General features: G+C 33.3%; 1 protein-coding gene across 1 annotated transcript in view; it reads right to left on the bottom strand.

The window, feature by feature from the left end:
• The window catches only part of LOC101897882 (innexin shaking-B), a 703,106-nt gene that overhangs the window by 266,532 nt on the left and 423,989 nt on the right, over window positions 1–12,585 (bottom strand). The window lies entirely within an intron of this gene.

Genomic DNA, 12,585 nt, shown 5'->3' with positions numbered 1-12,585 from the left:
ACGAACGTGTGAGGAAAAAGTTGTAGTTTTTCATTCCTTTGAACGGACGGGCAGTGCGAAAACGAGCTGTTTGCAAATCCTCCTGATTGATAGAGTTAGTTGACAGCAACGAGTTCTTGAAATGGGACAGGATTTAAAAAAACAGTAAAGAAAGTCTTAAAGTCGGGCGGGGCCGACTTTATGATACCCTACACCACTTTGCTAATTTAGTAGAGCTCCGCATAACAATTAAAAGTTTTTATGGGAGAATTCAATTATACACGCTATGATTATAATTATAATTTAAAGTTCAAAGGACTAAATATGCCAAAGCATTTGTATCCTTTTAATTCGGACTTGTATTGCCCATTTGGAATTTCAATAAATTTGAAATCGGATAAAAATATATTTGAGAGCTATATCCAAATCTGAACCGATCTTGATAAAATTTGGCAAAGATATTTCTGAGCTGTATTTGATATATTTCCCTGAATGTCGTAATTACGTAGTGAATATTACGGCTGTGGGTAACAAATATAACAAATCGGATGAACAGCTATAACTGAACCGATCTTCACTAAATTTGACATAAGTGCCAAATTCTATCCCATTTAGACAAATATTAGACGTTTGGTGCACAATAAAAGGTAAATCGGACGAAGTCATATATGGGAGCTATATCCAAATCTAAACCGATCTCGATAACATTTAGCAATTGTATTTCTGAGTTGTATTTGATATATTTCCCTGAATGTCGTATTTACGGAGTGCATATTACGGCTGCGGAAATTAACAAATCGGATGAACAATATATATGGGAGCTATAGCTGTATCTGAACCGATTTCGATCAAATTTGGCATACTAATTTTCAGGTATAATCGGGCGAAGATATATATGGGAACTATATCTAAATTTTGAGCGATTATCTCCAATTTCAATAGGGTTCGTCCTTTGGCCAAACAAATGATTTGTGCAAACTGTACTTTGTTTACAAAAATACATGGGCAGACGGACGGACATGCATAAATCGACTCAGAATGTGATTCTATGCAGATCATCAAAAGGAACTATTGGTCTATCTCGTTTCGTTTTGCCTGTTACAAACAAATGCACCTTGCGGTATAGGGTACAAAAACAACTTGTAAATTATCCTCTGACAAAATGCAGGACCTAATGTTTCGTATTCTACAAGCCCTTTAATCTATAGACAATTTCCAAAAGGTGTGATATCTACAGAAGACCTCCGGAAGATCGTCAGCCTATAGGGGACTTGTTAAAGCCCTCTAAAATATTTTCTTTGTATAGAGGACCCTTTTAACCCTAGAAAGTAGATATATATTCATGATCAGCATAAAATTCTATATCGATTTAGCAACACGCTAGCTTTCAAATATAATGAAGTAGGTTGAAATGAAGTAGATTTTACTCAGATATGTGTTTGGTCTTCAGGACTTTTGGTATTGAAAATGACCTATATAGGGCCACGTTTTGGTACAACCCTCACATAACTCTGCCTACAGATTTAATTTTTTTTGTGAGTTTTAGTCACAATTGTAACCCGAATTTTCTGCAAATTGACAGTTTGTGTCTCTAGTATGTAAGAAATATCCTTGCAGAGAACCCTATATATAAGTCCAAGTATTGGTATAGACCCCATATAAATGGACCTTCAGATATTCGGTATTTTGATAAATTGTATCACACTTCTCACTAGAAATGTTTAAGAATTTAAAGTTTCTAATGCGTACAGGCTATGACCGAAAATTGCTCATGCAGGTCGACGTCTTTGTATATCCCTCATATAAAGATACACTCCAATAGTCGGTATTTTGATGTTTTTAGCGAAATAATTAACCGAAATTGCTTCAAATTTCGGATTGTAGGTTCGTAAGGTTTGCATAAAATTACATAATTGTGCCCTCGTATAGGCCCCCATAGCCGTATTTTTAAAATATTAGCATTATTTTTTGAAAATTTGCAAAGTCTTTCCAAATTGTGGACGGTAGACAGATTTCGGCCCGGGCGAACTTACTGCTTTTTTTACTTTTCCTTTTTTATACAATTTCTATTTTATACCCTCCTCCATTCTATGGAGGTATGTTATCTTCGTCATCCCGTTTGTAACTCCTAGAAAAATTCATAATAGACCCTACAAATACTACAGAGTGAGATGAAAAAACTGCAGCCAACTTCAGACTGCTGTCATTTCTAAGTCACTCGTCCGACAGCTATTAAAATTATCCTAGTGACAGCTCATTATATTGTTTACAAGCGTACAAAAGCATTTTGGTGAGAATTTTCCAGAAAAAAGTTATTTGTGATGGAATTCAAGCGCGATCGTGTGATTTCTTTATATTTGGCTGGAAAACCACAAGTGGCTGTCGTTACAACACTCCAGCATCTAAATGTGAATAAATCTTTTGTGTCTCGTAACATCGCTCGTTACCGTGATACTGGTAGCCTAGCCAGACGTCAAGGAAGCGGACGGAAGAAAAGAGCAACATCAGCAGAAATGGTCCGAAAAGTAAAGAAGCGACTTGATCGAAATCCGCGTCGCAGTGGCCGAAAAATGGCTCGTGAGCTAAACATATCGCAATATTCCATTTGGCAAATATTGAAAAAAGAGCTCGGTGTAAAGCCCTTTATATATCAAAAAGAGAAAGAAATTACACCGCAACAGTAAGAAAATAGACTCAAAAGAGCTAAATAGTTGCTTCGCTTGGCTGAAAATGGTAAACAGCCGAATTTAATTTTCTCCGATGAGAAAACATTTGTTGGCCAGCATTTTGTAAATAAACAAAGTAATATTCGGTTGGCCACCAGAACTCAAGCGACGGCCATTGTGATGGTGTGGGCTGCCATAACAGCCGATGGTCGCTCTCCGCTAGTATTAATCGACCGTGGCATCTGAATAAATGCCGAATAGTATCTCGAAAATATTCTGGAGTGTGTATTAAAGCCTTGGGCACGCAAACATTTTGGCCGCAGACCTTGGACAATCCAACAGGACTCAGCACCAATGCATTCAGCACGCGTCACCCAAGAATGGTTACAAAATGAGGTTCTTCGCTTCATTTCCAGCGCACAATGGCCATCAAAATCTTCGGATAGCAATCCGTTGGACTATTGTGACTGGAGTATTTTGGAAAGCAAGATTGGCACTTAAACATACCAAAGTGTCGATCATCTCAAGCAAGCGCTTCGCCGGTAATGGGCCAAAATATCCCAGAGCAACATTCGGTTAGCGTGTGACGATTTCATTGGCCGTTTGAAGTTCATAATTCGTGGAAAAGGTGACCAACAAATCTAAATTTGTTCTAAAATTTGATGCAATTTCCGAAATTTTTTGCTTTAATTCAATAAAATTAAAAAAAATGGTGTTTGACTTTGTTGATATTTTTTTCTCACACTGTATATTCTAGTTGAGGCACCATAAAAATTTCACGATTCTATAAAAGTCCTAATTACACTTTTGTATGGAATGTCCGTAAATAAAATGTCTATGCGTTAAAAAAAAAAACATTCCAGATCCCTTTAAAGAAGTTGTAATTATTTTCCAATAATTATTTACGTTTATAGATTATTTAACGTTTATAGATTTGCCTGGCCGAAATTATATGTCAAGATAAAATCATATCTTTTTGATACAGATGGTTACCATCTGTTCTTCCCCCATCCACTATAAGTCTTCTTAAGTGCTTTTCGCTTATTATATTTTCTTCAATCCACTCATTTATTATTTGGAGGCATTGAACCAATTCACTGACCCTTAGCTGTGGGACACATATGAATCGCATTTGTTTTTGGGTCTTAGCCTGTGTGTGTATGTGCGTTGTGCCATTTTTGTTTGATACATTTTTTGTCCATAGATGTGTGCTTGTGTGAGTGTAGTAGCGTATGTGCCTGTATAAGTTCATGACACAATTACAAATGCATTGCATTTCTGTTTTTTTTTTTCTTCTTTCAATTTTAGTTTTCTACAAATTGGATGTTGTTTAGTGTTCTATGTACACAAGTATAATCATATATACAGAGTGTGAATATGTGTTGAAAACCATTTTTTTGTTCGATTTCCCTGCTTGCTTGCCATTTGTGGAAAGAAAAAACGCTACACACAACAATTTTAAACATGAAAAGACCATTTGGTATTTAATCAAATTAAGAAGATCATATTTCAGGAAATTATATGATAGATATATTAAAAAAAAAAAAAAACTATATTTTAAAAAGCTGATTGTTTATGATTTTATCAGTTAGGATGCTTATTTCAGCCTCGCAATATCATAAATAATTGAGTATTAATTATATTAATTACACTGTGCGACAAAATTCAAAATTTTCGACAATTACCGGGAAATTGCAGAAGATTATAAAAGTGGAGGTACAGCACACTTGGATTGGGTACGTCGGACATTTGACATTATTAAGAACATTTGACATTATTATAAGAAAATTAATAAAAGGGGTATTTTTGGTCCTTTTCCAAATATGGATAGAAACTTCCTATAAAAGGGATTGAAGAACGTCAAAATATTCTACAGAAGTTCTTGTTATACAATGTTTATTTAGGTCCCGGAAGACATCAAAAGTCTATATCCTACCTAAATGCCAGGAATATGCATATATTAAAAGCACATTTCATTGTTAGAGTTTTGTTTATGGAAAAATGCCCTACAAAGCATAATTTAAGAGAGACCACGTAATTCTTAATTCTTTTATTTCCATTACATATAAAATAAATATTTAAATCAATGTTCCAAAAAAATATATATTTCCAAACTTTTTTATTAATGTTTCTTGTCAAAAAAATGTCAAAAGAAGCATTCGAAATTTCTCTATTAAAAGAGAAAATTATGGGCCCACATTTGTATTCTCACAGCCTAGCCTTATGGGTATATGCAATTAAAAATTAAAAATTAAATCTGACACTTGGAGTTGATCTAGGCCGTCTGTCTCGGTAACTCTCAAAGAAAGTATCCGATTTTATCCCAACTTGGTACATTGTCATATTATTGTCAAACTTAGATCGAGTTCGAAGATGTGCAATGTGTTTCTGGTACCTTCCCCACAAAAGGTCAACATGTCCACAAAAAATAATTTACCGAATAGAACAAGAAGGGATCATGCGATTTGGAACAAACTTTCCAAATCCTAATATATGTATTAGAGCTATGTAAGGCGCGATAATGGACAATGTCGGCCCACTATATCATGTACCTCCCCCAGAGAGGGTCACAATTTTGAATAATTTAAACTCTTATAAAATGTGAAATCACCATCCGATTCTCTTTAAATTTCATTCATTCTTTTACTGCCGTTCATTCCAATCTTTTTACTGCCGCTAGAAAGGTTCAACATTTTGAATAATCATAATGTAAGTCAAAACATGTATTATAAATGAACATAGCCTGAGGGTAAACACTGTAGTATCCATTACGAACTCCAAATATACCAAATTACGAACTCCAAATACAAAATTTGAAACAATTCCGGTGAATAATGTCCCTAAAACCGTCAAAATGTGAAATATCAGAAGGTCCGGTTATATGGGGGCTACACCAAAACGTGGACCTACATGGCCCACAGACGGACAGACGGGCAAACATCGCTAAATCGACATAGAATTTTATGCTGATCATGAATATATATGCTTTGTGGGGTCTAAAATGTATATTTCGGGATGTTACAAACGGAATGACAAATAAATATAACCTCCATACTATGTTGGATAAAAAGATATCGGAGCCGAGTTCCATTTGGGCTGATATTAGCCATTATTTGCACAATAAACCTGAAATCGGATTAAGGATATATATGGGAGCTATATCCAAATCTGAACCGAGGTATATCTAGATTGTATCTGATATCTCGTACTAAATATTTTTTTTTGTGAAGTGCATATCACGCATTTGAGGGACTTTAACAACAACTCAGATGAAACATATCAATGGGAGCTACAGCTATATCTGCACCAATTTCCACCAAATTTCATGTACTGGATTCTAGACTGAATTCGGTCGATTGTGGCAAAATCCTTGTTTTTTTGACTGATATTTGGTGCACAATTAACCCGAAATCGGTGGAAGATCTATATGGGAGCTATAACCAAATCTGAATGGATCTTTATAAAATTCAAATTTAAAAAAGCAGAGGTATTTGTGGGCTGTATCTAATATTTGGTATTAAAAATCATTCTTGTAGAATGCATATTACGAATGTGAGGGACCTAAACAGCAAATCGGATAAGACATATAGCAATATCTTAACCGATTTTCACCATTTAATGTACTGGCTTCTAGACTAAATTCATTCGGATGTTCCCAAAATTCAGGCCGTTCAAATGGCCATTTGGTGCACTATTAACCCGAAATCGGTTGGAGATATATGTGGGAGCTGATCCAATCTGATCCGATTATCATCAATTAGGGCAAAACAAATATTATTTGCGAAATTTCGACTCCATCAGATAATAAATGCGACCTGCATTTTGTTCACTAGAAAAAATGGGCGGAAGGACGATCGGACTGGCATGCATAAATCGTCTCAAAAAGTGATTCTATGAAGATCCTCAAAAATAACTATGGGTCTATCTCACTTCCTTCTCCATGTTACAAACAAATGCACAAAGACATAATACCCTTACCACTATGTGGTGTAGGGTATAAAAATGGCGTTAATTTTCGTTTGTAAAAACCTCTTTAATTGTCGAAAAATCCAGCATTTTTCCCAATTGGCTGCAAATTTCTCACATTTCAACTGTCGAATAGCCATTCTTGTTTGTAGGAAAATTCCAAGGGAATTTGTAGATGAAAACTTCAAAAGGATTTCGGGCCCTTAAGTAAATTTTTTAGGGTCTTCATACGAACAGACTCTAATATTTTGAGACATACTAGACAAAATTTAATATAGAGCTTTTGAACCATGTCGGCCCCGTATTGCTATAATTCCTATATAAGAGCATTTTTCTTTCGAATTCAATTTCATATTGACATATAGAAACAGATCCTTAATATCCAATAAATTTTAAATAATATATATTTACTTCTCGAATTTTACATTTTGTCTGAAAACTTTGGAATTTGATTTATCAATAAATTTAAAATATTTTTCGACATATTCCCAACACCCACTTTGAAACTAAAATTTTATACATTTTAAATTCACCCAATTTTAAAACTGCTTGCATGAGGGGATGGGTATTAAATTTAACATGAAATTGTTACAAATTAGAAAACCAAAATACGTACAATTATTGCATAACAAAACTAATAACGGTAAAAACACACAAACATATACACACACGTACACAAATGGACATTTTTTAGATATTAGTTGAAATGTAATTTTAATTAAATTAAATCTGTCTAATTAGTCATGTTATTTTCCCTGTTTTCCTAGTTGTTGTTGTTGTTATTGCTGTTTTTATCGAATTTCATGGGAAACGCACACACACAAAAACAAAATATCGTTTGTATTTAATATGTGGTGGTAGATGGGTAATTTGTTGTGTTGTTTTTTTGTCGTTTCACATTTTTGAAATATTGCAATCTCACAAAAAAAGGACGCGCACACATATTTTCGTGAATAATCAATGGACGGTGAAAATAGAAATGTTAATTGCCATTCAGTTACGCCGCAATGTAAAAACCATAGACAATTTATTGCATTTTCAATGTACTATATGCAATATTTGGTATATATAGATGCATGTAAATTTGATTTTTATTTTCAAATTCGTTTTATGTATAAAAATGCCAATTGAATTAAATACATAATGTGAATACGAAATTTTTTTGTAAAGTCTGAAGTAAATGTGGAAAAAATTTGAAAATAATTTTAAGTGAATGCAATTTGTGGAATTTGTCACAGAATTGAAATAGAAATATTTGTTAGAGTTATTGAATTAGCTTATGACCGTATATTGAAAAAAAAAAATCTTAAAGATATTATGAAAGTATATTTATATACAATTTGAAACAGTGTGGAAATACCGCATTTTTTTAAATTCTCGGGTTTTTGATCCCTTAAAATCATTTTAGGTGACTTTTGCAATTTTCCAGATATCCATACGAGGATTATTTTTAACCCTCAAATGAGGGGCCAAATGGGTCTCTTTGATCCTTGTTTCAATTTTCAATTTTCTAAAATTTAATTGCAAATTTCGTAGGTTACTGAGTTGTGACCATATGAACAAATCTGAACTACTTTGGGTAGCCTGACAACTATTTTAATGTTTTATCTTTGGGGCCAGAATGATTGAGCCTCCAACTATTACATAATAAAGTTCGATTGGGTTTAATTTTTGTCCAAGCTTTTGATGGAAAATTGTCCAACCTTCAGAAGATAATGTCTCACATTTCATTTTGAAGACATTTTAGGAATGATTCGATGACATTTCAATTTAAATATTTATTTAACTTTATATTTAAACTATATTTTATTTAATTTGTTATATCCTCAGCCATATGGCTAGAGAGGGTATATATCATTTGATACGGCCAAAACGTGCTACATCGAAATAACGGTTTTAAACCCTAGGTCTCCTGGGACCAAATCCGTTTCAGGACATTTTTAGTCGACCTAGCGATGTATGTCCGTCGGTCTGGCTGGTGCGCACGATAACTCTGGAGGGAGTATCCTAATTCGTCCAAGCTTGGTACATCATAATATGATTATCAAACATACATCGAGTTCGTAGTTGGGCAATATCGGTCTGCTCTTTCTGGTACATCCCCACAAAAGCTCAACATTTTCTTAAGAAATTATTTACCATATAGAACAGGAAAGGGTTATCCAATTTTCTGCAAACTTTGAAAATGTTAATATTTGTATCTGTGCTATGTCAGGTGTGAAAATGGTTAATACGGGTCCACCCCATCATGTACTTCCCACAAAAAGTGTCAAAATTTGGAATAATTATGACTCTTAAAAAATGCGAAATAAGCATTTCTCACATCACAATATTTTTACTATCACAAGATCTAGTGTGAGTATGGAATTTATCAGTCCACTCTTTCTGATACCTCCCCCCATAAAGTGCTTAAAATTTTGAATAACAAATGCAGAATGAGCATTCGACTATTTTCAAACATGGTACATCTTAAGATTTTTTACCAACAGATGACTAGTTGTGAGGAAGGAATATGTCGGACCACTACTTCTGGTTCCTCTCCCACTACGGTTCGATGTTTTGAATATTTATATATTTTATAAACGCGAAACAGGCATTAGGTGCTCTTAAAATTTCTTACTTCCCAACATTTTTGATACCAATAGATTTGGTGTGAAGATAGGATATTTCGGTCTACTCCTTGTGATACTTCCAAAAAAAAGGTCAAAATTTTGAATAACAAAACGCTCATAAGATGCAAACTGAGCATCCGATTCTTGTCAATCATAATATTTATTTTAACACAAAATATAATTTTAAGAAGGGATATATCGGTCCACATATTACGGTACCTCCCCCACAGTAGGTCAAAATTTTGAATGACCATAAAACGTAAAATATTTATCAGATTCCTTTTCAACTCGGCATATTTCAATATGATAGACATCGGCCTACCCCTTCTGGTACCTCCCCCACAAAGGATCACAATTTTTATACCCTCCAACATTTTATGGAGACCCGTCTGTCTGTTATAATCGTGGTATCTTTCGAACGAATTGAGATAGGAGGTTAAAGTTTTGAACACAATTTTTTATTGTAGGTTAAGTTTCTAAGGTTTTTTAGGTTAAATTCGTAAATGGTCGGTCCACGTTTTCGTATAGCCCCGATATATCGCTATATTCCGGTATTCGGTATTTTGACGATTTTAGCGACATAATTCACCCGAATTATTTCAAATTTCGAGTTTGAAGTTGGTAATGGGTACTGCAGCTTATATCTAAAAATTTCGTATGCAGGTCCACGTCTTCGTATAAAGGTCATAATTTAAACAGTATTTTTAAAAATTTCAAGCCCCTTCAAAATGGATAGCTGCCTTTTTACTTGCCTGTACTTATATTTCTCCTAAGTTGGGAAACCAGTTATCGATCTAGTAAAACTTTTTGTATACAAATTTCTCTCATGAGGTCTGATGTGGATATGGAATTTTTCTGCCCACACCTTCTGGTACCTCTGTCACCAAAAGTTTAAATTTTGATTCACAATTGAATCGCACAATATTGAAAATATATATATTTGATTTTCTTTACATTTTCCACATAGCAATATTTTTATCAGTATTAGATGAAGAGAAATACTTTGGCCTACTATATCTTGTACCTTACGCAGATTTAAACATATTCCAAAAATTATTAAATATCACATGTAAAGTGGAGAAAGTAATCGATATAGACCAAATCTGACACGTTGTCAGACCTATATCTGATACGAAATGGACAATATTAGCCAACTCTTTCAGAATCTTCCCCAAAAAGGCTCAACATTTGTATTATCATAATATATGTCAAAAATATATTTAAATTAACGGGCAATAGCTGAGGGTATACACCATCTGTCGACAAAACCAGCTGATATTTTTAAACTAGACATTCAAATATATATTTATTTTTTTATGTATTTTTTTTTTAATTTTACAATCCGAAAAGAATTATATAAAAAATATTAATAACAAATGGGAATTATTTCTCCAATTTTTATTTTTGTTTACATTAACACATCCATTTTCTTTTTTGTTTTATTTTGCCCTTCCGAATATGAATGACTTACATTTACAATGTCTGTACATATTTGATTTATTATGTGAATGTAGTCATTAAACACTCAGACATGTGAAACAATTTCGTTGTTGGCAATTTAAAGGGCGTTAACATCAAATTATTGCTGTTGTAAACAGTAAGCAATGTGTATTCGTAATTGTCATTATACAAATCGGCGAATGTCGCCCATGTATGTGTGCGTGTGCTCCTGTGTGTGTGATAGTTAACAAATTATAAAATTTATTCATTACTATCAGTCACAGTTGTGTAGCTACAGTTTTTCATTTCAATATAAATTATTTCGTATAATTGTAGCATCTGTATTCACGCACGCAGACACACACACACACACCAACACAGTGGTATTTTGCATTTTAATTAATATTTAATTAAAATCCACCGAAGAAAAAAATGAAATGAAGTATTTACCAGACATACAGATTTGTTTTGCACTTGGCCAAAAAAAAAAAAAAAAAAAAAAATGAAAAAGAGGATTATTTTCTTTTACATTTTTCCCCATTTTATTTCAATTCGTCATTATGATGGATTAAATTGCACAAAAAAGGTCTCTCTTTTTGGTAACCTTCTGCGAGAGGGAGAGTGGGTGGTTTTATAGCCAAATTAAAGTAATTTATTTTGGCGGATTAAAACATAAGTAAATTCGTATAATTAATTCGGTGGATATGCTGGGGCAAATAATGTAACTTATTTTAGAATTATGTTTAATAAATTGTTCGAAGAGCATTTGGGAGCATTACAGGTATAATTTTTATTTTAGAGGTATGATTATTATATTTTGGGATGGCTTTGAACAGCTGTGCCTAAAAAAATCTTAAAGTTGATATTTCGAAGCAAAACTTTGAAAACTGGTATTCTTCTTACAAGCCTGTAATTATTTATTGGGTGCTTCTTTTCAATGTTGATGCAAGAATTCTAATTTATGTTACCGAATGGATGTATTCTGGCACTAGTGAAGTATCTCCAAATACAGGGATTCCAAGTTTTCAAATATTTTAAGAGCCGAGGGCACAAATTTTCAACAGATTTTGCAGCGATCTATTTTTTGGATTATTTGTAGGTAGTTTTGAAAACAGTTGACGTAATAACAGACTAGCAACAATTTCTTCGTCGGGAATTTTTTATAAAAAAATATACAAAAAATATTACTCGGAGTCTGAATAACTGTGAATATCATTGTTAAGGATATTTCTAGATAGTTTTAATAGGAATTATAAATCCATTTCATAAAAAATAAATACCGATTTTTTTTTTTTTTTGATAAAAATTGGAAAAAACGAGCCATGTTTAAAAAAATTCTGTAGAGGTTTTCCCAGCATTATGACTATATAGGGTATATATAATTTTATACGAACAACAGTCTAAGTCCCTAAATCTTTCCTAGATTGATCTAGCCATGTGCATCAGTGCGGCTGGATAGTGCAAATTTATCAGATTTGATACAAACTTGGTACATCATAGAATTGATACCAAAGTAAGATCCAGTTCAGAGATAGGAAATGTCGGGCAAATTTTTCTGGTACCAGGAAATGTAAAAAAAAAAACAAGTAAAAAAGCTGTAAGTTCGACCGAGCCAAACTTTGAATACCCTCCACTATTTGGAACGAATTTGGCAATTCTCAAAAACAATTAAATCCGTTAAAAAATCTTTTAAAATCTTAAAAATACGACGACATGGACCTGCAAAGGTAACATTTGTCATAAGCCATTACAATATTCAAATGCGAAACAAAAAAAAAAAAAAAAAAATCGGTAATAATGTAGATAAAATCATCAAAATATCGAATATTGGGAGGTACCGTTATATGGGGACTATATCAAAACGTGGACCTGCACAGACAATTTTCTGTCTTAGGCTCTGCTATCCATTACGAACTTCAAAT

Source organism: Musca domestica, unplaced genomic scaffold (assembly GCF_030504385.1).
Source record: "Musca domestica strain aabys unplaced genomic scaffold, Musca_domestica.polishedcontigs.V.1.1 18, whole genome shotgun sequence".
NCBI classification, from domain to species: domain Eukaryota; kingdom Metazoa; phylum Arthropoda; class Insecta; order Diptera; family Muscidae; genus Musca; species Musca domestica.
This window is presented reverse-complemented; position numbering and strand designations above follow the sequence as displayed.